General features: G+C 44.9%; 1 protein-coding gene across 1 annotated transcript in view; it reads right to left on the reverse strand.

Moving 5' to 3' along the window:
• The window catches only part of LOC126413075 (uncharacterized), a 183,049-nt gene that overhangs the window by 24,857 nt on the left and 135,556 nt on the right, over positions 1–22,636 (reverse strand). The window lies entirely within an intron of this gene.

Consider the following 22,636-nt stretch of genomic DNA (forward strand, 5'->3'; position numbering starts at 1 on the left):
ACAAGAAATTGTCACCCTCAGCCACATGACGAGCAAGCAATTCCGCACAGATGGTTCTCCTCTGCTCTTTATGGTGTTCGGTTAGACAACAAGGGACCCAGCGGGAACAAATCTTTGAATATCCCAACTGGTGAACAATTGTGACAGCACTACCAACAGAGATGTCAAGTTGAGCACTGAGTTGTTTGATGGTGATCCGTCGATCATCTCGAACGAGTGTGTTCGCACGCTCCGCCATTGCAGGAGTCACAGCTGTGCATGGCCGGCCCGCACGCGGGAGATCAGACAGTCTTGCTTGACCTTGCTGCGATGATGACACACGCTTTGCCCAATGACTCACCGTGCTTTTGTCCACTGCCAGATCACCGTAGACATTCTGCAAGCGCCTATGAATATCTGAGATGCCCTGGTTTTCCGCCAAAAGAAACTCGATCACTGCCCGTTGTTTGCAACGCACATCCGTTACAGACGCCATTTTAACAGCTCCGTACAGCGCTGCCACCTGTCGGAAGTCAATGAAACTACACGAGACGAAGCGGGAATGTTTGAAAATATTCCACAAGAAATTTCCGGTTTTTTCAACCAAAATTGGCAGAGAAAAAAAAAATGTTGCATTACTTATTGAACTGCCCTCGTATACGAGGTGGAATTCAAAATTTTCGGGACTGGTGGTGCCATCTGGAAAGTAGGAGTAGTAGATCTTTGTACCGCTAGGTGGTGAGAGCTGAATATCTGATGAGGCAGTGTGCAGAGTTGCATTCAGCTGGGAGGACATATTGCATGACCACAGTGATTTCCATAATACTCTGTGTTTGGTGTGAGGCGATTTTACGATGGATCCGCGAACAGAACAGAGCGTGTGTATGTAATTCGTCAGACCGCATCTGATGATCCAACCTTCCTGTCATGGTTTATCAGCGGCGAAGTGAGCTGGATTTACAGTTATGACCCAGAGAGAAAGCTGGCCGGTGTGGCCGAGCGGTTCTAGGCGCATCAGTCTGGAGCCGCGCGACCGCTACGGTCGCAGGTTAGAATCCTGCCTCGGGCATGGGTGTGTGTGGTGTCCTTAGGTTAAGTAGGTTTAAGTAGTTCTAAGTTCTAGGGGACTGATGACCTCAGAAGTTAAGTCCCATAGTGCTCAGAGCCATTTGAACCCAGAGACAAAGCAACAATCGTCCCAGTGGAAGAGCCCGGGCTCTCCAACACCCGAAAAAGCGAGACAGGTTGAAGCACAAAGTGAAGAGCACGATCATTGTTTTCTTTGATACCAAAGGAATTGTGCACAAAGAATTCGTCCCGCCCAACCAAACAGTAAATTCCACGTACTGCTGTGACGTTTTGCGACAGCTCTGTGAAAACGTGCGGCGACGACGCCCCGTACTTTGGCGTCAAGGGAACTGGCTGCTGCATCACGACAACGCGCCCTGTCACACGTCCTTGCTCACCAGGACCTTTTTGGCGAAAAACAACATGGCGGGTGTACCCCACCCACCGTACTCGCCAGATTTGGCACATTTCCACTTCGCGCTATTCCCAAAACTGAAACTCAACTTGAAAGGCCGTCGGTTCGACACTCTAGAGAGGATTCAAGAAGCATCACTGGCGGTGATAAACACCCTCAAAAAACAGGGCTTCCAGAAAACGTCTGACCAGTGGCAGAAGCGAATGGTGTGTATGTGCGGATGAGAACTGCTTCGAGGGTGATGGTGGGTGACCAATAGTCCAAAGGTAAGGTTTTCGAAAGATGGCAGCACCAGTCCCAAAAATTACTAGACTGGCAATACCGTATACAGTATCATTGGTGTCACTGAAGCCAGCACAGTAGAATCGTAATATGGCGGCGAGCGCAAAGGACGTTTAAACAGCTGTTTGATTACTGATAAAACACTCGTAATAAATGAGGATAAACTGATATAAGTTCTTTACCTTTAGAGTTTCGACATAATGGTAAATACATGCATCATGTTTGACAGTAATTTTCCGTACAGCAGTCGGAAGACACAAGGAAAGGAGCATGTCTCAATGCAAGCGTAACAAGAAACATCTCAAATATTTTTGCTTTTGTACTGTATGTAAGCATTAATACTTACATTGCAGTTCGTCTTATCTGAAACCGGCAGTGTTTAAATAGGTCACGTATATTTGACGGTGTTTAATCAATGTAGTATTAGCAGATGTAGCTTAGTGATGTGTTTTAAATCAGTTTTGATCAACTTCGGCTTTTCTTCGAATAGTATAGTCATTATGAAAGTGCTCCTGTAAGTAGAAAGTGCTATTTGTAGTCTATGACAAGTATCTTTATTCATCTGAGTGTTCTTACGAAATGTAGTCTGCTCTGAAAGTGTATACACGTAGCCTGATGTAGGCCTACGTCTCAACAGCAAATTTGGTTGCATCACTTCGTAAAGTTTACAACATCATTTCGTTTCAGAAAATCGTAGTAGTACCGTTCGCAAACTTTCCGACGCTGCCAACTTACCTCACCAAACATCAGGCTTCAGTAAAAAATGAGTCTTCGCGAATCTACACTCCTGGAAATTGAAATAAGAACACCGTGAATTCATTGTCCCAGGAAGGGGAAACTTTATTGACACATTCCTGGGGTCAGATACATCACATGATCACACTGAAAGAACCACAGGCACATAGGCACAGGCAACAGAGCATGCACAATGTCGGCACTAGTACAGTGTATATCCACCTTTCGCAGCAATGCAGGCTGCTATTCTTCCATGGAGACGATCGTAGAGATGCTGGATGTAGTCCTGTGGAACGGCTTGCCATGCCATTTCCACCTGGCGCCTCAGTTGGACCAGCGTTCGTGCTGGACGTGCAGACCGCGTGAGACGACGCTTCATCCAGTCCCAAACATGCTCAATGGGGGACAGATCCGGAGATCTTGCTGGCCAGGGTAGTTGACTTACACCTTCTAGAGCACGTTGGGTGGCACGGGATACATGCGGACGTGCATTGTCCTGTTGGAACAGCAAGTTCCCTTGCCGGTCTAGGAATGGTAGAACGATGGGTTCGATGACGGTTTGGATGTACCGTGCACTATTCAGTGTCCCCTCGACGATCACCAGTGGTGTACGGCCAGTGTAGGAGATCGCTCCCCACACCATGATGCCGGGTGTTGGCCCTGTGTGCCTCGGTCGTATGCAGTCCTGATTGTGGCGCTCACCTGCACGGCGCCAAACACGCATACGACCATCATTGGCACCAAGGCAGAAGCGACTCTCATCGCTGAAGACGACACGTCTCCATTCGTCCCTCCATTCACGCCTGTCGCGACACCACTGGAGGCGGGCTGCACGATGTTGGGGCGTGAGCGGAAGACGGCCTAACGGTGTGCGGGACCGTAGCCCAGCTTCACGGAGACGGTTGCGAATGGTCCTCGCCGATTCCCCAGGAGCAACAGTGTCCCTAATTTGCTGCGAAGTGGCGGTGCGGTCCCCTACGGCACTGCGTAGGATCCTACGGTCTTGGCGTGCATCCGTTCGTCGCTGCGGTCCGGTCCCAGGTCGACGGGCACGTGCACCTTCCGCCGACCACTGGCGACAACATCGATGTACTGTGGAGACCTCACGCCCCACGTGTTGAGCAATTCGGCGGTACGTCCACCCGGCCTCCCGCTTGCCCACTATACGCCCTCGCTCAAAGTCCGTCAACTGCACATACAGTTCACGTCCATGTTGTCGCGGCATGCTACCAGTGTTAAAGACTGCGATGGAGCTCCGTATGCCACGGCAAACTGGCTGACACTGACGGCGGCGGTGCACAAATGCTGCGCAGCTAGCGCCATTCGACGGCCAACACCGCGGTTCCTGGTGTGTCCGCTGTGCCGTGCGTGTGATCATTGCTTGTACAGCCCTCTCGCAGTGTCCGGAGCAAGTATGGTGGGTCTGACACACCGGTGTCAATGTGTTCTTTTTTCCATTTCCAGGAGTGTAGTTACGCTTGTCTGTAGCTGCTCGTGGGGGTATATCCACAAACATACATTACTAGACAAGCAAAGATGGGGCTTTTATAGGGAGTCTGACGTTTGGTGAGGTAAGATGGCGGCATCAGGAAGCTTGCATATGGTACTACTACGATTTTCTGAAACTAAATGTCGTTGTAAGCTTTACGAGGTGGCCTAACAAGTTCTGCAGTTGAGCAAATGTTTGCACACTAGTTGAGTTTAACAAATACGTTGCAGAATCGTGTTATGAGTGAAACATAAAGTTACATATACACACGTTTAAAGAAGATTGTAATTTTCTTAAGAACACTCAAATGAAAAAATGCACCTGTTATCAACGACAAATGGCACGTTGTAGTTATAGGAGAACTTTCATAACGAGCATAATATTCGAAGAAAAGCCGAAGTTGATCAAAAGTGGTTAAAAATTCATCATTAAGCTACGTCTGTAAATGTTAGATTTATTAAATCCATCAAAATATACATCAACCATTTAAACATTGTCAAAGTATTCGTAACAAAGCTCCCGAATTTACTGCCCTCCAGGAAAGTTCTCGCGCTCAAATTATTCTTGGGACCGAGAGCTGGCTAAAACTCGAATTGGAAAGCTCTGAGATATTTAGCAAGTCTTGGAACTTATATCGGGAGGACAGATTAGAAACCATAGGAGGGGGAGTGTTCACTGCAGCTGACAAAAGTATTGTCTCTATTGAGGTCAAAGTTGAGTGTGAAAGAGAAGTTATCTGGTCCCGTATAAAACGTGTTGGTGAAACAAAGTTAATTGTTGGATGTTTTTACCGGCCACGCGATTCCTCCGTGGCAGTACTTGAGTCATTCGAAGAAAGTCTACGGTCATTAGTGCATCAAGACCCAGATCACAGAATAGTAGTTGGAGGTGACTTTAACCTACCGAGTACAGGGCGGATGTCTATGGGTTCATTGCTGGTGGTACAAACAGACAGTCCTGCGAAATGCTTTTGAAAGCGTTTTCTGAAAACTGTCTTGAGCAGCTAGTTCGGCAGCACACATGCAGTGGAAATATCGTAAGACCTTGCAGCCACAAACAGGCCAGACCTTATCGACAACATCAGTATAGAAAGGAGGATTAGCGATCATGATGTCATTATAGCAACTATGGTTACGAAAGTTAGTAAATCGGTCAAGAAGGCTAGTAGAACGTTTTCAAGCAGATAAGCAGTTGCTGGCATCTCACTTAGACAGTGAATTGACATACCTTAGTTCAAGTAAGTTGGACGCAGAGGAATCATGTGCAAAGTTTAAGCAGATTGTAAATCGGGGTCTCGACATTAATGTGTCCAGTAAGCGGATTAAGGATGGGAAAGACCCACCATGGTTTAATAACGAAATTCGGAAAATGCTGATGAAGCAGAGGCTGAAGCACTCTCGGTTCAAAAGAGAATGCACAAATGACGACAAGCAAAGGTTAGTAGAGATTCGTGAATGCGTAAAAAGATTTATGCGCGAATTATATAAGTACCGGTACCACAGTCATACCTTAGCAAAAGATATGGCAGAGAACCCGAGAAAATTCTGGTGGTACTTAAAATCGTTAAGCAAGTGTACGGCTGCCATCCAGTTCGTTGTTCACCAGTCTGGTGTGGCAGTTCAAGATAGCAAAACGAAAGCAAAGTTTTAAATTTCGCGTTAAAGAAATCGATCACGCGGGAGAATCGTACAAACGTACCATCGTTTTGTCATCGGACAGAGTCCCGTATGGGCAACATAGTAATCAGGTGCAGAGAAACAATTGAAATATTTGAAAGCAAGTAAGCCATCAGGCTCGGATGGAACCCCAATCCTGTTTTACAAAGAGTACTCTACCATTGGCCCCTCACTTAGCTTGCATTTATCGCGAATCTCTCGCCCAGCGCAGAGTCCTAAGCGACTGGAAAAAGGCGCAGGTGAATCCTGTATATAAGAAGGTTAAAAGAACAGATCCTCAAAATTACGGACCAATATCTCTAATTTCGGTTTGCTACAGGATCCTTGAACATATACTCATTTCGAATATGATAAATATCCTTGAGACCGAGAAACTTATGTCCACGAATCAGCACAGTTTTAGAAAGTATTTCCCGTCCGAAACTCAGCCTGCCCTTTTCTCATATGATATACTGTGAGCTATGGATGAAGGTTCAAATGGTTCAAATGGCTCTGAGCACTATGGGATTTAGCATCTGTGGTCATCAGTCCCCTAGAACTTAGAACTACTTAAACCTAACTAACCTAACGACAGCACACAACACCCAGTCATAACGAGGCAGAGAAAATCCCTGACCCCGCCGGGAATCGAACCCGGGAACCCGGGCGTGGGAAGCGAGAACGCTACCGCACGACCACGAGATGCGGACTATGGATGAAGGGCAACAGGCAGATTCCAAATTTCTATATTTCCGGAAAGCATTTGACACGATGCCCGAATGCAGGCTGTAAACGTAGGTACGAGCATACGGAATGGGATCACAGGTATGTGAGTGGCTAGAAGACTGTTTAAGTTATAGATTCCAGAATGTTGTCCTCGACGGCTTGTGTTCCTCAGAGACAAGGGTATCGTCAGGAGTGTCCCAGGGAAGTTTGATATGACCGCTGTTGTTCTTTATACGAGTATACATAAATTATCTGGCCGACAGGGGAGGGGGGAACAATCTGCAGTTGTTGCTGATGACGCTGTGGTGTATGGTAAGGTGTCGTTGAGTGACTGTAGGAGGAAACAAGATGACTTAGACACAATTTCTAGTTGCTGTGATGAATGGCAGCTAAAGCTAAATGTAGAAAACATTAGTATTGTCCCGCTTGACACAATCACATCCTTTAAATATCTGGTCGTAGCGTTGCAAAGTTATATGAAACGAAACGACCATGTGTGGACTACCGAACGAATCTACTGCCGCCAACATACATTGCATGTAAGGGCCACTAAGATAAGATACGAGAAATTAGGGCCCTTACGGGGGCATATAGTCAGTCCTATTTGAGAGTGGAACAGGAAAGGAAACGATCAGTACCGTACTTCAGCGCACACTTATAACGAATGTAGTACCCTCGGAACTTTGCTAAAGTAATGAAATGTTCGATCCCATCTAAATCTTAGCCAGACTTGAGCTGAATTTATTACGTATATACTTTATTTCTTATCTAAGAAAGCTTATAAAGATTGCTAATTGTCAAATACAGTTTTTCCGTAAATATATGTTCCTACTTGCGTTTAGATATACAGTGACGAAAAAAACCGCAACACAAAAAAATTTGAGGAATACATTTGTCTAGGTAACCTATTTAAGTTGTTAACATCGCAAGATAACTGGAAATTGAAAGCGCGATATAAGCCATTGCAAATGTGAAATGCTGGTACTTTAATAACCGGTGTAACTGCCAAAATGTTGAATTCAAGCTTGCAAACGTGCATACATTGAGTTGTACAGACAACAGGTCGAATCCCCAGACTGATGACAAATCTACAGTCAGGATTCTGGTATAAACACGAGGGTGATTCTGCTATCATACAAAATTGCACCGAAGACCGTGACTCCAGTTGTAAGTCCGGTGAGTCTAGCACGCCGACAGGTTAGCTGCAAGTTTTCTAATCAACACACAGGCATCACCGGCACCGAGGCGGACCAAGCTTTCAGCAACAGACCTCCACCCTGCCCACTAATGAGGTGTGGCGTGACTCCACTGAAGTCGCCAATGTGGTGGTTTTGGAGTCACTGGAATGCATGGTACAGGGCGCCTGACTCGGAGCTGTCCTTGAGGTAACCGATTTGCAACAATTTGTTGTGTCGCTGTGATGCCAACAGCTGCTCAAATTGCTACTGCAGATGCAGTACGAGGCGCCAGTCAGACGCCGAACTCGTTGGTCTTCCCTCCAGGTATTGCCAAGTGGCAGTCCGGAGCGCGGTGTTCTTGCAATCGTACATTCTTGTGACCATCACCGCCAGGAATCATGTACAGTGGCTACATTCTTGACAAGTCTTTCTGCAATTTCGCAGAAGGTACATCAAGCTTCTCGTACCCCAATTATACGATCTCGTTCAAAGGCAGCGGTGTTGATAATGGCCTCTTTGTTGCCTTAAAGGCATTCTTGGGTAACATCAACTCACCATGTCCAATCCCAAAGGTACTCTCAAAGGTAACTCACGAGTGTTACAGCGTGTATTTAAACCAAACGTTATTTGCATGCTCGTAGTGGCGCTACTAGCGCCACTCTTACGCAACTGGGGTGAAAATTGAATAGACAATATCTTTCAGATGTCGAAACACGCCTACCAACTTTCGTTTATGTCGCCAAGCTACATTTGCGATTTTTTTCCGTCAGTGTACTGTCAGGTATCGATCTTACACCAGGAAAATTAGTAGACACAGTTTTACATGTGATCTGAAAAAAGTCTATGTTAGATACAATAATTTTTATTTTTCAGTGTTAACTGTAAACAAAATAACTGTCTACACATAATAATTTCATTAATTTTACTATCTACAATGAAGTCGATATTATAAGAATAACAGGAAGCTTCTATTTTTAAGCCCGCATCTCGTGGTCGTGCGGTAGCGTTCTCGCTTCCCACGCCCGGGTTCCCGGGTTCGATTCCCGGCGGGGTCAGGGATTTTCTCTGCCTCGTGATGGCTGGGTGTTGTGTGCTGTCCTTAGGTTAGTTAGGTTTAAGTAGTTCTAAGTTCTAGGGGACTGATGACCACAGATGCTAAGTCCCATAGTGCTCAGAGCCATTTTTTTCTATTTTTAATGTTTTTCAAATCTGCAATCTTTGTTATTATACGCTTATAAATCTTCACGTAAGTAATTATTTCTAGAAAACAATATTTAAATCAAAATTGACAAACATTTCCAAAAATGAAAGCTATCTTAAAGTGAAATTGATTTATGTCTGGTTCTAGAATTTCGGGAACCTGCGTCTATAATAATAAAGACACAGTTTCTTGGCGTCAAGCTCGCCAGGTTGAGATTAGCAATTTTAATGTTTGTCCATGTTGTTCTCAGCTTATGACTGGGCGATTTTTCGATGAAAGTCTTTGGATTGTATGAACGAGATACATTTTTGGTTCAAATGGCTCTGAGCACTATGGGACTTAACTTCTGAGGTCATCAGTCCCCTAGAACTTAGAACTACTTAAACCTAACTAACCTAAGGATATCACACACATCCATGCCCGAGGCAGGATTCGAACCTGCGACCGTAGCGGTCGCGCGGTTCCGGACTGTAGCGCCTAGAACCGCTCGGCCACCCCGGCCGGCCGAGATACATTTTCTATGTGTCGTGTTTGAAGAAGTTTGTTCGGTATTTGTGAAAATATGAATGCTCACATGAGGAGATGCAAAATAAACAGCTAAGGTAAACTAAAATTGTAATTCTTCAGATACAGTTAGCATACAACACCCATGACCTCATTTTATAGAATATTACCAAGCAGGAGAAGAGACCCAGACACTGAAACCGTCTTGAAAAGGTGAGTACCAATTATTAGTGCAACATGCTGAATCCCATCCTTAACCTAAGAAATAACTGCTAAAACATGATAAAACATCAAGTACCAATGTTATTATGAAGAAAAACTGTGGAACATTTAATGGTAGGCTCATTACACATTGTAAGATCAGTCTAATATTGTCCTCGTGATCCCTACGGGGCTTGTACATAGCGGGTTGTACTGTATCTCTAGATTCATACTTAGCACTGGTTCTTAAAATTTTGAAAGTATGCTTTCCGGGATAGTTTGTCTCATCTTCAAAAGTCTGCCAGGGCAGTTACATCAATAACTTCGTGACACTCTCCCATAACTCAATAAACCTGTGACCATTCGTGCTGCCATTCTCTGTATACGTTCAGTAGGCCCCATTTGGAATGGATCCAGAACACTTGGGCAATGTTCTAAAATAGATCACAGGAGTGTTTTGTAAGCAATTTCCTTTGTAGGCTGATTGCAGTTCCTTAATATTCTACAAGTGAACGATGTTTCGGGAATCCAAACTGCTTTACCTACAACTGAGCCTATGTGATCATTCCATTTCATATCCACACATATTGTTTCACACAGGTATTTATATGAGTTGACCAACTGCAGTTGTGACACGTTGATACTGTAGTCATGAATTACTACATTTTTTCGTTTTGTGAAGTGCCCAATTTTACATTTCAAAACATCTAAAGTAAATTGCCAGTAACTGAACCATTTTGAAATCCTATTAAGATGTGACTGAATATTTGTGCAGCTGTCTTCAGACACTGCTGATAACTGCATCTTTTGCGACAAGTCTGAGGTTGTCACGATTAATATATACCATGAACAGACACGCTTCCCTGCGACACACGTGAAGTCACTTCGCATCTGTCGGTCGCTCTCCATCCAAGATAACACGTTGTGACCCTCCACCCAAGAAACCCTCAATCCTGTCACAACGTTTGCTCGATACATCACACGATCCAACATTCGGTAATAAGCGTATTTGTGCACTGGGTCAAATGCTTTTCAGAAGTCAAGAAATGCTACATTTTTGTCTGTCTTGGTAGATGGCTTTCACGATGTCAGTTTGAGAAAAGAACGATTTGAGTTTCATATGAAAAATGTTTCCGAAATCCAAACTGCTTGGCATTGAGGAGATCATTCTGTTCGAGATACCTCGTTGCTTTTGAGCTCAGAATATATTAATATTTTACATGAAATGAATGTCAAGGATAATGGAGCCCTTCTGCTACCCTTTTTATAGACAGATGTGACCTTTCTTCAAGCCACTGGACGGAGTATTGTGGTTGCGAGAAAGCTGGCACAGTCATCATTTGCATGTTGCATATGCATTTGCATATTTGGCTCCTTTACGCCGGTTATTGCATATTTTAACTAAAAACCAATGACGATGCATATTTTCGCTCTAAGTTTACAATATTTCAAAAATTTAGACGGGCGGTCTCTAGCTAGATCTAGTTTTGATGTCTCACAGATTGACCGCGACCTAGAACTGCGTGCAATCGCTAACCGAGAGGCCACTGCCTAGCGAAATCATTACAGAAGAGGAACAGGAACGGGCAGACAGAGTCAATGATTCTGCGGCCGCGTCCCCGGTTAATCCCCTCCGCTGTCATACCGTACGCGTCGGCAACAATTAAATTAAACGACGCAAGCTTTTAGTCGCACGTCCATTGTTTCAGTTTAGATTTCTATTTACTTGTACATAGCTACCGTGTTTACGACGTGTAGTGTGTAACGTGTCGTGCGCCATGCCGCCCGAAAAAAGAAACTTCGTTTCGTGAACAGCTGACCATCCTGGACATTTACATATGACAAAATTGTTTTATATTGTTGAGTTTGCGAGAGAAACGTTTCGTGCAAAAATGTTTCAAATAGACCAGCACGTCAAGGCAAGTCTTCATATCGCAGGAATGAAGAAGAAAGGACCACGACAACAACTCCTGACAGCAGCAAGTTGCAGTAGCAGGGATTTGTCCAAAGGTAACCATAAAAGTCGGTTTAAGATGGACCTATGTGAAGCATTCATTGCAAGAAATATTCCTCTTCACAAACTTACAAACCCTATTCTCAAAGGCTTCCTGCGCAAATATTGCTTAAATCAGAATATACCATATGAATTAATAATGCGTAAAAATTACACACCGACAATTTACGTAAATGTTCTGGAAGAAATACGCAATGAACTCAAGGACAGCATTATCTGAATTTCTGTTGACGAAACTACAGACACTTGTGGCCGTTACAATGCAAATTAATTGTTGGTGCTTTAAAAGAAGAGCCTTCTTCTTCCTATTTAGCGGCCTGCAAAGAACTTGAAAACGTAAATCAATCTACAGTCGCCAGATTTGTGAATGAGGGTATTAGAAAAATATTTCCAGAATCTTCTGCAGGTGAAAGGATGTTTTTGTTTATTTCAGATGCTGCTCCCTATATGATCGAAGCAGGAAAAGCCCTCCCAGTATTTCATCCCTATTTGATTCGTGTGACGTACTTTGCTCATGGAGTACATCGCCTTGCTGAAGAAGTGCGTTCCACGTTTGTGAATGTAAATAAACTGATTTCATCTACAAAGAAAGTGTTTCTAAAGGCTCCTGCTCGCATCAAGGCGTATAAATAAAAACTACCAAATGTGCCTTTATCTCCCGAACCAGTGGTAACTCGTTGGGGTACGTGGGTCGAAGCAATGAACATTTCGAGGCCATTAGAGGGGTAGTAAACGACTTCGATGGTGCAGGGGCTTTGGCAGTTTGCCAGTGCAAGGAATCTCTTAATGATTCGGGTATTTTAAAAAAAAGCATTGCTGTGATTAGCTCTCATTGTTCCCATATACCTGCAAGTATTAAAAAACATTGAAAATCAAGGTTTGGCGTTGAATGAATATATTAAGTTAATGAATAAAATTATTCTAGTGAACTCCTCATTGCAGGAGATATTCCCAAGGAAACTTAAAGAAAACTCTGAAAACATTTTCAACAATAACCTAGGCTTTGAACCCTGGTGCCAGATTGATAGTTTATTAATGGGACGGGTAAACTTTTACCAGGAACAATGTGGTGTCGTCAGTCATACGACCACACCGCCGCCTGAGAGATCGATCCGCCGGTTGCGGTTCTCTCGATAAACGGAACAGAAGAACGGCTGTGTTAGCCAAAGAGTACACAACCAGTCGCAGTACCTATGCTCGCCGCGAGGCGCCGCTAGGCCACTTCATGTGCAGCAGGTGACTAGTGCAGTTGTGCCAGTCTACAGTTCGTAGCCGTGCTCAGTAGTCAGCCAGCGCCGATGTTAGTCATCGTCTGCAGCTCAGTCATTGCTGCCATCAAGTCTTTGTAGCTCCTTTCCAAGTTAGTCTTCCAGTTCACCGGATTCGACATTCAAGATTACGAGAGATTAATTCGTCACTGCAAGATTTGTGGCTTGTAAATTATGTCATTCTACAGACGCTTAGTCTAGTCGCGTCTTCAATAATTGTCAACCAACTGATCATGGACTACAGCAAAGTTAAGTAATAAATACTTTTTATTTTGTACTCCTGCTAATTAATTGTGTTTTCCTGTTGTAGCTACCAAGCAGTCTTGGCATAGTAGAACCCACGTTTCCACCTCCTTGGCTACCTCATATTTGCCGCCTCATGTTGATGGACTCGATTATGGTGGAAGATCGAGAGCCATCAAACAATAAGTGCCAACACAGTGCCCAAATTCAAATACCTCCCAGTTACCTCAGTTGATGTAGAACAGTCCTTTTTCTGCTCGTAAAAATGTTTTGAGATATCAAAGACATAATCTTACTACCGAACAGTACTTGGAACAGTACTTGGTCGTTTATGTTTACAATAGTAGAAAAATGTAAAATAAATAGTAAATGATGCATGTGATCTTCACACTGCTCTCCTGGCGGCTGTCAGTTTCTGTGACTAGTGCCACCATCACTTTATCAAGTAGCTCCTCAACTGGCCTCACAAGGGCTGAGTGCACCCCAGTTGCCAACAGCACTCAGCAGACTTGGACAGGAACTCATCCAAGTGCTAGCCAAGACTGAGAGCGCTTAACTTTAGTTACATGATGGGAACCCGTGTTACCACTGGGGCAAGGCTGTAGGGCCCCCTCTATATAATGCTTTTTTTATACATTTCTGAACAAGGAGAAGTCCCCAGGGGTACGATCGACATTTTGAAACTATCTGCATAGTGATGTAGGTTAAGATCCAAGGTATAACACTCTGCAGCCATTGGCCCTGGTGGGTCCTCGTTTGCGAATAATTAACGAAAAAAAGAAATTCGGAATTTTGTGAGGCTCAATAGCATTAAAAGAAGTTGTTTCATGTACTGAAACTGGTCTTAGGTTGTGTTCCAAAAATGAACAGCATAGAGACAGAAGTGATGACACTTTCTGCAGGACTTGACCATCATTTTGCAGTACAGTGCTCACTCACATACAATGCAAGCTGTTACTGATTTGTTTCACTGTGTAAGTAGGCTGTTTAGGTTTTTTTATTGGTAACGCCACCTCTGTATGAAAATCACTGGCTGTGCTGTGTGCAGTCTGTGGCTGCTTTGCATTATTGTAATACTCGCCATTGTAGTGTTAGGCAGCTGGCTGTGAACAGCGCGTAGTATTGCGCAGCAGTTGGAGGTGAGCCGCCAGCAGTGGTGGATGTGGGGAGAGAGATGGCGGAGTTTTGTAATTTGTCATGAACTGCTACATATATTATGACTATTAAGGTAAATACATTGTTTGTTCTCTATTAATATCTTTCATTTGCTAACTATCCCTATCAGTAGTTAGTGCCTTACGTAGTTTGAATCTTTTATTTAGCTGGCAGTAGTGGCGCTCGCTGTATTGCAGTAGTTCGAGTAATGAAGATTTTTGTGAGGTAAGTGATTTCTGAAAGGTATAGTTTAATGTTAGTCAGGGCCATTCTTTTGTAGGGATTTTTTGAAAGTCAGATTGCGTTGCGCTAAAAATATTGTATGTCAGTTTAAGCACAGTCTTGTACAATTGTTCAAAGGGGACGTTTCAACTGATTGGGCTGCTACCACCTACTACACTCCCCTGACTTAAGCCCTCGTAAGTTCAACTCGATTTCTAAACTGAGGGAAAAACTCCACGGCATTCGCTTCAGAACTGCTACAAATTCGTCGGGCAATAGATCGTGCCGCTCGAAGTGTCAACATGACTGGCACTGCTAAGAATATCCTATGACTTCCACATCGCTGGCAACGAGTTATACTAAATGCTGGTGATTACTTTGAAGGTCAGTAAAACTTTGAAACACGTATCTATTTTATACGAGCTGTAAGTAGATAGTTCTCACTATTAAAGTTCCAACCCTTGTATTTGCAATCGTAAAAATATTTGGATGTTGTGTGAGCTAGTATGATTCCAGAGCCATTGCACATGCACCATATAATACCCCTTGGCCCGTACTAGCGATTAGGAGATGTGAACCGATCAGCTGAACGGTTTATAGCGACTGCTACTCACGTCGACTGCTGTGTCCGCACACGTTAGTTCCGCTCGCGCCATCCACAGCTACAATTGTGTCGCGAATTCAGTGACTGCACGACAACAAATGAATGGCGTAAACCGCCAAGTTTGAATCCGCCGCTTGGAGCGCTGAATAACGTTGTTGCCTACTCCTTGGAGTTATAACTTTTGTTTTTATGTTTATTCTGTTCCTTGGTTACTGTTTTGTTGTTTACAAGTTACCTATAGCAACTGTGCTCTTTTTCTGTAATATCAAGTAATAAACTGTTCAAGTAAATTCTCAGTGCGCGTCTGAATATTTATTACGAACGGGTAGCTCTACACGACGAAAATATACCCGTCAATGGTGACCCCGACTTGATTCGCGCTGAGAAAAACGGTCCCGCGATAAAACTGATTACACAATGGAATCGGCTGCAGTATCGAGACTGGCTGTTCGCCTCTCACCGTTTTGGCCGCATAATCCAGTTCTATGGTTCGCTCAGGTTGAGGCCAGCTTTTACTATGCCTGAATTACAGCGAATGCGACTAAGTCTGCATTAATAGTGAGTCATCTCGAGCTTCCGAAGTTCAAGAAATAATCACGGCACCACCGATCGAGAATGCATACGAAAGATTAAAGACTGAGCTTATTTGTAGAGTTGCAGCATCGCAGGAAGACCGTATCAGACAAGTGCTGACCCAGGAAGATACAGGCGACAGAAAACCGTCTCAGTACCTGCGTCACCTCCACAGCAAGGTGGACATCGGAACAGTGCTCGACAATCTTGTGTGTACGCTATGGAGCAGCCGTCTGCCGCCGCAGGTAAAGGCGATCGTCGCATCGCAGACAGAGATGTCCCTGGACGCTGCTGCGGAACTGGCCGATCGCATCCAAGATGCCTTCGCTCCGGACCAACAGGTTAGTGCTGTGACAATGTCTGTTAGTGTCGCGTCCGTGGCCCTTCTCGTTTCACGCGCATATTACGATGCTCTGTCTGCCAAAGTTGATGCACTGAGCACACAGATTGGCACACTGTTGTTACTAGTCGCTACAGAGGAGGTGGCCGCAAACGATCTAGGAGCCGTCCCTCGACTCAGTCTGTATCAGATGCTAGTCCGACCACTTGCTGGTATCACAGATTTGATGAGCAGGCTAAAAAGTGCACTAGCCCCTGTGCCTTCCCAAATGCAAATGGCCGTCGGACATAGCCGCCACCGACTGCTCAACTACATACCGGCGCCTATTCATTACTGACAGGGTATCAGGCCGCAAGTATTTAATAGACACAGGGTCTGACCTAGAGCGTCACTGCACTGTTGCAGGCCACCCACTGCATTTAAATAATTCAGCAATTGCGACGTATGGCACGCGGTGTGAAGAATTAAATTTGGGGCTCCGCCGTCAGTTAACATGGGACTTTACTGTAGCAGGCGTGGACGAAGAATAATCGGTGCCAATTTATTAGCTCACTTTCAGCTTCTACCGGATGTGGCGTATTCCTGCCTAGCAGACAATGTTACCGGACTTACAACCACTGGGTACCATGGTGATGCAAGAACATAACAGCATCGTTCTGTATGTACAGAACAGGGAATCAGTGATCATAAGGCCGTTGCAGCATCCCTGAATATGGAAGTTAATAGGGATATAAAAAAAGGGAGGAAGGTTTATCTGTTTAGCAAGAGTAATAGAAGGCAGATTTCAGACTACCTAACAGATCAAAACGAAAATTTCTGTTCCGACACTGACAATGTTGAGTGTTTATGGAAAAAGTTCAAGGCAATCGTAAAATGCGTTTTAGACAGGTACGTGCCGAGTAAAACTGTGAGGGACGGGAAAAACCCACCGTGGTACAACAACAAAGTTAGGAAACTACTGCGAAAGCAAAGAGAGCTCCACTCCAAGTTTAAACGCAGCCAAAACCTCTCAGACAAACAGAAGCTAAACGATGTCAAAGTTAGCGTAAGGAGGGCTATGCGTGAAGCGTTCATTGAATTCGAAAGTAAAATTCTATGTACCGACTTGACAGAAAATCCTAGGAAGTTCTGGTCTTACGTTAAATCAGTAAGTGGCTCGAAACAGCATATCCAGACACTACGGGATGATGATGGCATTGAAACAGAGGATGACACGCGTAAAGCTGAAATACTAAACACCTTTTTCCAAAGCTGTTTCACAGAGGAAGACCGCACTGCAGTTCCTTCTCTAAATCCTCGCACAAACGAAAAAATGGCTGACATCGAAATAAGTGTCCAAGGAATAGAAAAGCAACTGGAATCACTCAATAGAGGAAAGTCCACTGGACCTGACGGGATACCAATTCGATTCTACACAGAGTACGCGAAAAAACTTGCCCCCCTTCTAACAGCCGTGTACCGCAAGTCTCTAGAGGAACGGAGGGTTCCAAATGATTGGAAAAGAGCACAGATAGTCCCAGTCTTCAAGAAGGGTCGTCGAGCAGATGCGCAAAACTATAGACCTATATCTCTTACGTCGATCTCTTGTAGAATTTTAGAACATGTTTTTTGCTCGCGTATCATGTCATTTCTGGAAACGCAGAATCTACTATGTAGGAATCAACATGGATTCCGGAAACAGCGATCGTGTGAGACCCAACTCGCCTTATTTGTTCATGAGACCCAGAAAATATTAGATACAGGCTCCCAGGTAGATGCTATTTTTCTTGACTTCCGGAAGGCGTTCGATACAGTTCCGCACTGTCGCCTGATAAACAAAGTAAGAGCCTACGGAATATCAGACCAGCTGTGTGGCTGGATTGAAGAGTTTTTAGCAAACAGAACACAGCATGTTGTTATCAATGGAGAGACGTCTACAGACGTTAAAGTAACCTCTGGCGTGCCACAGGGGAGTGTTATGGGACCATTGCTTTTCACAATATATATAAATGACTTAGTAGATAGTGTCGGAAGTTCCATGCGGCTTTTCGCGGATGATGCTGTAGTATACAGAGAAGTTGCTGCATTAGAAAATTGTAGCGAAATACAGGAAGATCTGCAGCGGATAGGCACTTGGTGCAGGGAGTGGCAACTGACCCTTAACATAGACAAATGTAATGTATTGCGAATACATAGAAAGAAGGATCCTTTATTGTATGATTATATGATAGCGGAACAAACACTGGTAGCAGTTACTTCTGTAAAATATCTGGGAGTATGCGTACGGAACGATTTGAAGTGGAATGATCATATAAAACTAATTGTTGGTAAGGCGGGTACCAGGTTGAGATTCATTGGGAGAGTGCTTAGAAAATGTAGTCCATCAACAAAGGAGGTGGCTTACAAAACACTCGTTCGACCTATACTTGAGTATTGCTCATCAGTGTGGGATCCGTACCAGGTCGGGTTGACGGAGGAGATAGAGAAGATCCAAAGAAGAGCGGCGCGTTTCGTCACTGGGTTATTTGGTAACCGTGATAGCGTTACGGAGATGTTTAATAAACTCAAGTGGCAGACTCTGCAAGAGAGGCGCTCTGCATCGCGGTGTAGCTTGCTCGCCAGGTTTCGAGAGGGTGCGTTTCTGGATGAGGTATCGAATATATTGCTTCCCCCTACTTATACTTCCCGAGGAGATCACGAATGTAAAATTAGAGAGATTAGAGCGCGCACGGAGGCTTTCAGACAGTCGTTCTTCCCGCGAACCATACGCGACTGGAACAGGAAAGGGAGGTAATGACAGTGGCACGTAAAGTGCCCTCCGCCACACACCGTTGGGTGGCTTGCGGAGTATCAATGTAGATGTAGATGTAGATGTAGATACAGGTTGCAGACGAGGAGTATTGCTCGCTGCTGCATGAGTTCCCGAACTTAACGAGGCCTCCAGGCGCGCCACAGCAAGCTTTGCACGATACGATCCACCACATAAAAACTACGGACGAGACGCCTGTGTCTAGCCGCCGTGACGATTGGCTACAGGACGCCTCGCCATTGCTAAAACAGAATTCGACACGGTGTTACGAGAAGGTATCATCCGACCCTCAAGTAGTCCATGGTCATCTGCACCCAAAAAGGCAGGAGCCTGGCGCCCGTGTGGCGATTACAGAGCGCTCAACTCACGGACCGTACCTGATCGCTACCAAGTGCCACCACTAAAAGACTATAGCCACGCGCTGCATGGACCCACTGTATTCAGTGTTATATAGGCTGGCCAAACGCGTACACCGAGAGTCCCGTGGCAACAGAGGACATTCCAATGACCGCTATTATTACGCCATTTGGGTTGTATGAAAGCAAGTTGATGACTTTCGGCCTGCGTAAAGCTGCTCAAACCTGGCAGAGGTTCATCGATTTAGCCTTGCGTGGGTTGAACTTTTGTTTTGCCTGTCCAGACGATGTGTTAGTGAATTCATCGTCCAAGGAGCAACATCGCCAGCACCTGAGAGAAGTTTTTGAGTATTTAGAGAAGTACGGCGTGGTGTTAAACACAGCTAAATGTGTGTTTGGCTAATATCAGGTCGATTTCCTGGGTCATCGAATATCTTCATCAGGCTCATTACCACTCACTGAGAAGGTTGAAGCCATATTGCAAATAACCAAGCCATCTACAATAAAAGAGCTACGCAGGTACTTAGGAATGCTCAATTTTTACCGCAGTCATTTACTACGCACTGCCGAACAACAGATGCCGTTGAACGCTGCACTGGCTCGTCCCAATGTTAAGAGCAATTCTCCTGTGCAGTTGACCGAGGAGATGAATGCGACCAAAAAGAGCCTAGCACAAGCAGCACTGCTGGCGCACCCCAAGCTCGAAGCTCCACTGGCATTAGTGGTGGATGCCAGTCAGTTAGCCATTGGTGCAGCCCTCCAACAATGGGTGGACGATGCCTGGCAGCCACTGGATTATTTCTCGCACAAGCTGTCACCTAGAGAACAAAGATGGTGTACATATGATCGGGAACTTTTAGCCATATATCAAGCAATCAAATACTTTCGACCACAGGTTGAGGCATGAGAGTTTGTGATATACACCGACCACAAGTCTTCAACATATGCCTTCAAGAAAAACAGCAATACTTGCTCTCCACGGCAGTACAAGTTGGGTTTATTAACCAGTTTAGTATGGACATCCGCTATATATCAGGCATCACTAATATGGTTCCGGATTGCCTCTCTAGAGTGGCCAGTGATTTACAGCCTGTGGACACTAAGGGCGCAACAAGAAGATTCGAGCTACACACCATATTGCATGACGACACTACAGCACTCAAGTTACAGCAAGTCGACATTCCCGGCGAGAACACGAAATTGTATTGTGAAGTGTCACATGACAGATCACGCCCTTTTTTTCCTGTTGCATTTCGCTGGTATGTGTTCGAGTCCTTACAGAATATTTGCCACCCAGGGGTCCGGTCGGCGTTCAAGCTAGTGTCTCAAAGATTCGTGTGGCCAGGGATAGAAAGAGACTGCCGCGAATGGACGAGAACTTGCCAGCGTTGCCAACTTTGCAAAATCACTCGCCACATTCATCCCCCAATAGGAAACTACCCGGACACTTCTTCACGCTTCCCCCATGTTCATCTTGATGTGGCAGGACCACTTCCTCCATCGGATGGCCAGCGGTACATATTCACAATGATTGACAAGTATATGCGATGGCCTGAAGCAGTACCTACTGACAACGTCTCCGCGGAAACACTAGCCACTACTTTCACATCAACTTGGCTGGCGAGATTAGACTGTCCGCTCCATCATCACAGACAGTTCGAGTAAGTTTTGTTCACACAGTTGGCGAAGTTCTGTGGCTACGTCCATCACAAAACGACCAGTTATCATCCGGCCAGCAATGGCATGCTTGAACATTGGCATCGAATGCTGAAGGCTGCGCTCATGTGCCATGGGGAATCTTGGACATCTGCACTACCAGGAAGTCCTGCTGGGTCTACGAGTCACATACAAACCAGATACAGAGTCCTCGGCAGCTGTATTGGTTTAGGGGAGTTTGTCGCCACAGGCCTACTGTCAGAAACGGACGACCAACCAGAGTTCCTTCGCAACTTACCGGAACATGTAAGCCAAATCAAACCCATAAAGACCTCCAGGCAACAACTTTTGTGCGTAACAACATCGAGAGCTGTTCGAAAGTTATGTTACGTACAGACTGCGTCAAGCCACCACTGCAGCCACCGTATACTGGAACCCCATCGCGTCCTGTGCAGAGACAAACACACGATGGTCACCATAGTAAATGGCAAACAGGCCACCGTGCCTCTTAGCAGAGTGAAGCCGGTTTACATTTTCAAGGAGGCATCACCCACCTTATGATCAAGAGCTCAACGCCTGACAGATGCAACATCTCGACTTCCAGCACCGCCGCCACAACAGGTCTATGCAGAGCCTGCACGCACTACCCGTTCCGGGCGACATGTCCACTTCCCGGCCAGGCTCAGAGAAGACGCACCACGCTCCGCTTTCACCAATAGGGTTCCTGTAGCGACCGCTACTCAAGTCCACTGCTGTGTCCGCACACGTTAGTTCCGTTCGCGCCATCCATATATACAGTTGTGTCGCGAATTCAGACAAAACTCTACCATCTGGTGAGCAAGATGTATGAGACAGGCGAAATACCCTCAGACTTCAAGAAGAATATAATAATTCCAATCCCAAAGAAAGCAGGTGTTGACAGATGTGAAATTTCCGAACTATCAGTTTAATAAGTCACGGCTGCAAAATACTAACGCGAATTCTTTACAGACGAATGGAAAAACTAGTAGAAGCCGACCTTGGGGAAGATCAGTTTGGATTCCGTAGAAATATTGGAACACGTGAGGCAATACTGACCCTACGACCTATCTTAGAAGCTAGATTAAGGAAAGGCAAACCTACGTTTCTAGCATTTGTAGACTTAGAGAAAGCTTTTGACAATGTTGACTGGAATACTCTCTTTCAAATCCTGAAGGTGGCAGGGGTAAAATATAGGGAGCGAAAGGCTATTTACAATTTGTACAGAAAGCAGATGGCAGTTATAAGAGTCGAGGGGCATGAAAGGGAAGCAGTGGTTGGGAAGGGAGTGGGACAGGGTTGTAGCTTCTCCCCGATGTTATTCAATCTGTATATTGAGCAAGCAGTGAAGGAAACAAAAGAAAAATTCGAAGTAGGTATTAAAATCCATGGAGAAGAAATAAAAACTTTGAGGTTCGCCGATGACACTGTAATTCTGTCAGAGACAGCAAAGGACTTGGAAGGGCAGTTGAACGGAATGGATAGTGTCTTGAAAGGAGGATATAAGGTGAACATCAACAAAAGCAAAACGAGGATAATGGAATGTAGTCGAATTAAGTCGGGTGATGCTGAGGGTATTAGATTACGAAATGAGACACTTAAAGTAGTAAAGGAGTTTTGCTATTTGGGGAGCAAAATAACTGATGATGGTCGAAGTAGAGAGGATATAAAATGTAGACTGGCAATGGGAAGGAAAGCGTTTCTGAAGAAGAGAAATTTGTTAACATCGAGTATAAATTTAAGTGTAAGGAAGTCGTTTCTGAAAGTATTTGTATGGAATATAGCCATGTATGGAAGTGAAACATGGACGATAAATAGTTTAGACAAGAAGAGAATAGAAGCTTTCGAAATGTGGTGCTACAGAAGAATGCTGAATATTAGGTGGGTAGATCACATAACTAACGAGTAGGTGTTGAATAGGATTGGGGAGAAGTTGGTGGCACAACTTGACTAGAAGAGGGGATCG

This window comes from Schistocerca serialis, chromosome 7 (assembly GCF_023864345.2).
Source record: "Schistocerca serialis cubense isolate TAMUIC-IGC-003099 chromosome 7, iqSchSeri2.2, whole genome shotgun sequence".
Taxonomy (NCBI): Eukaryota; Metazoa; Arthropoda; class Insecta; order Orthoptera; family Acrididae; genus Schistocerca; species Schistocerca serialis.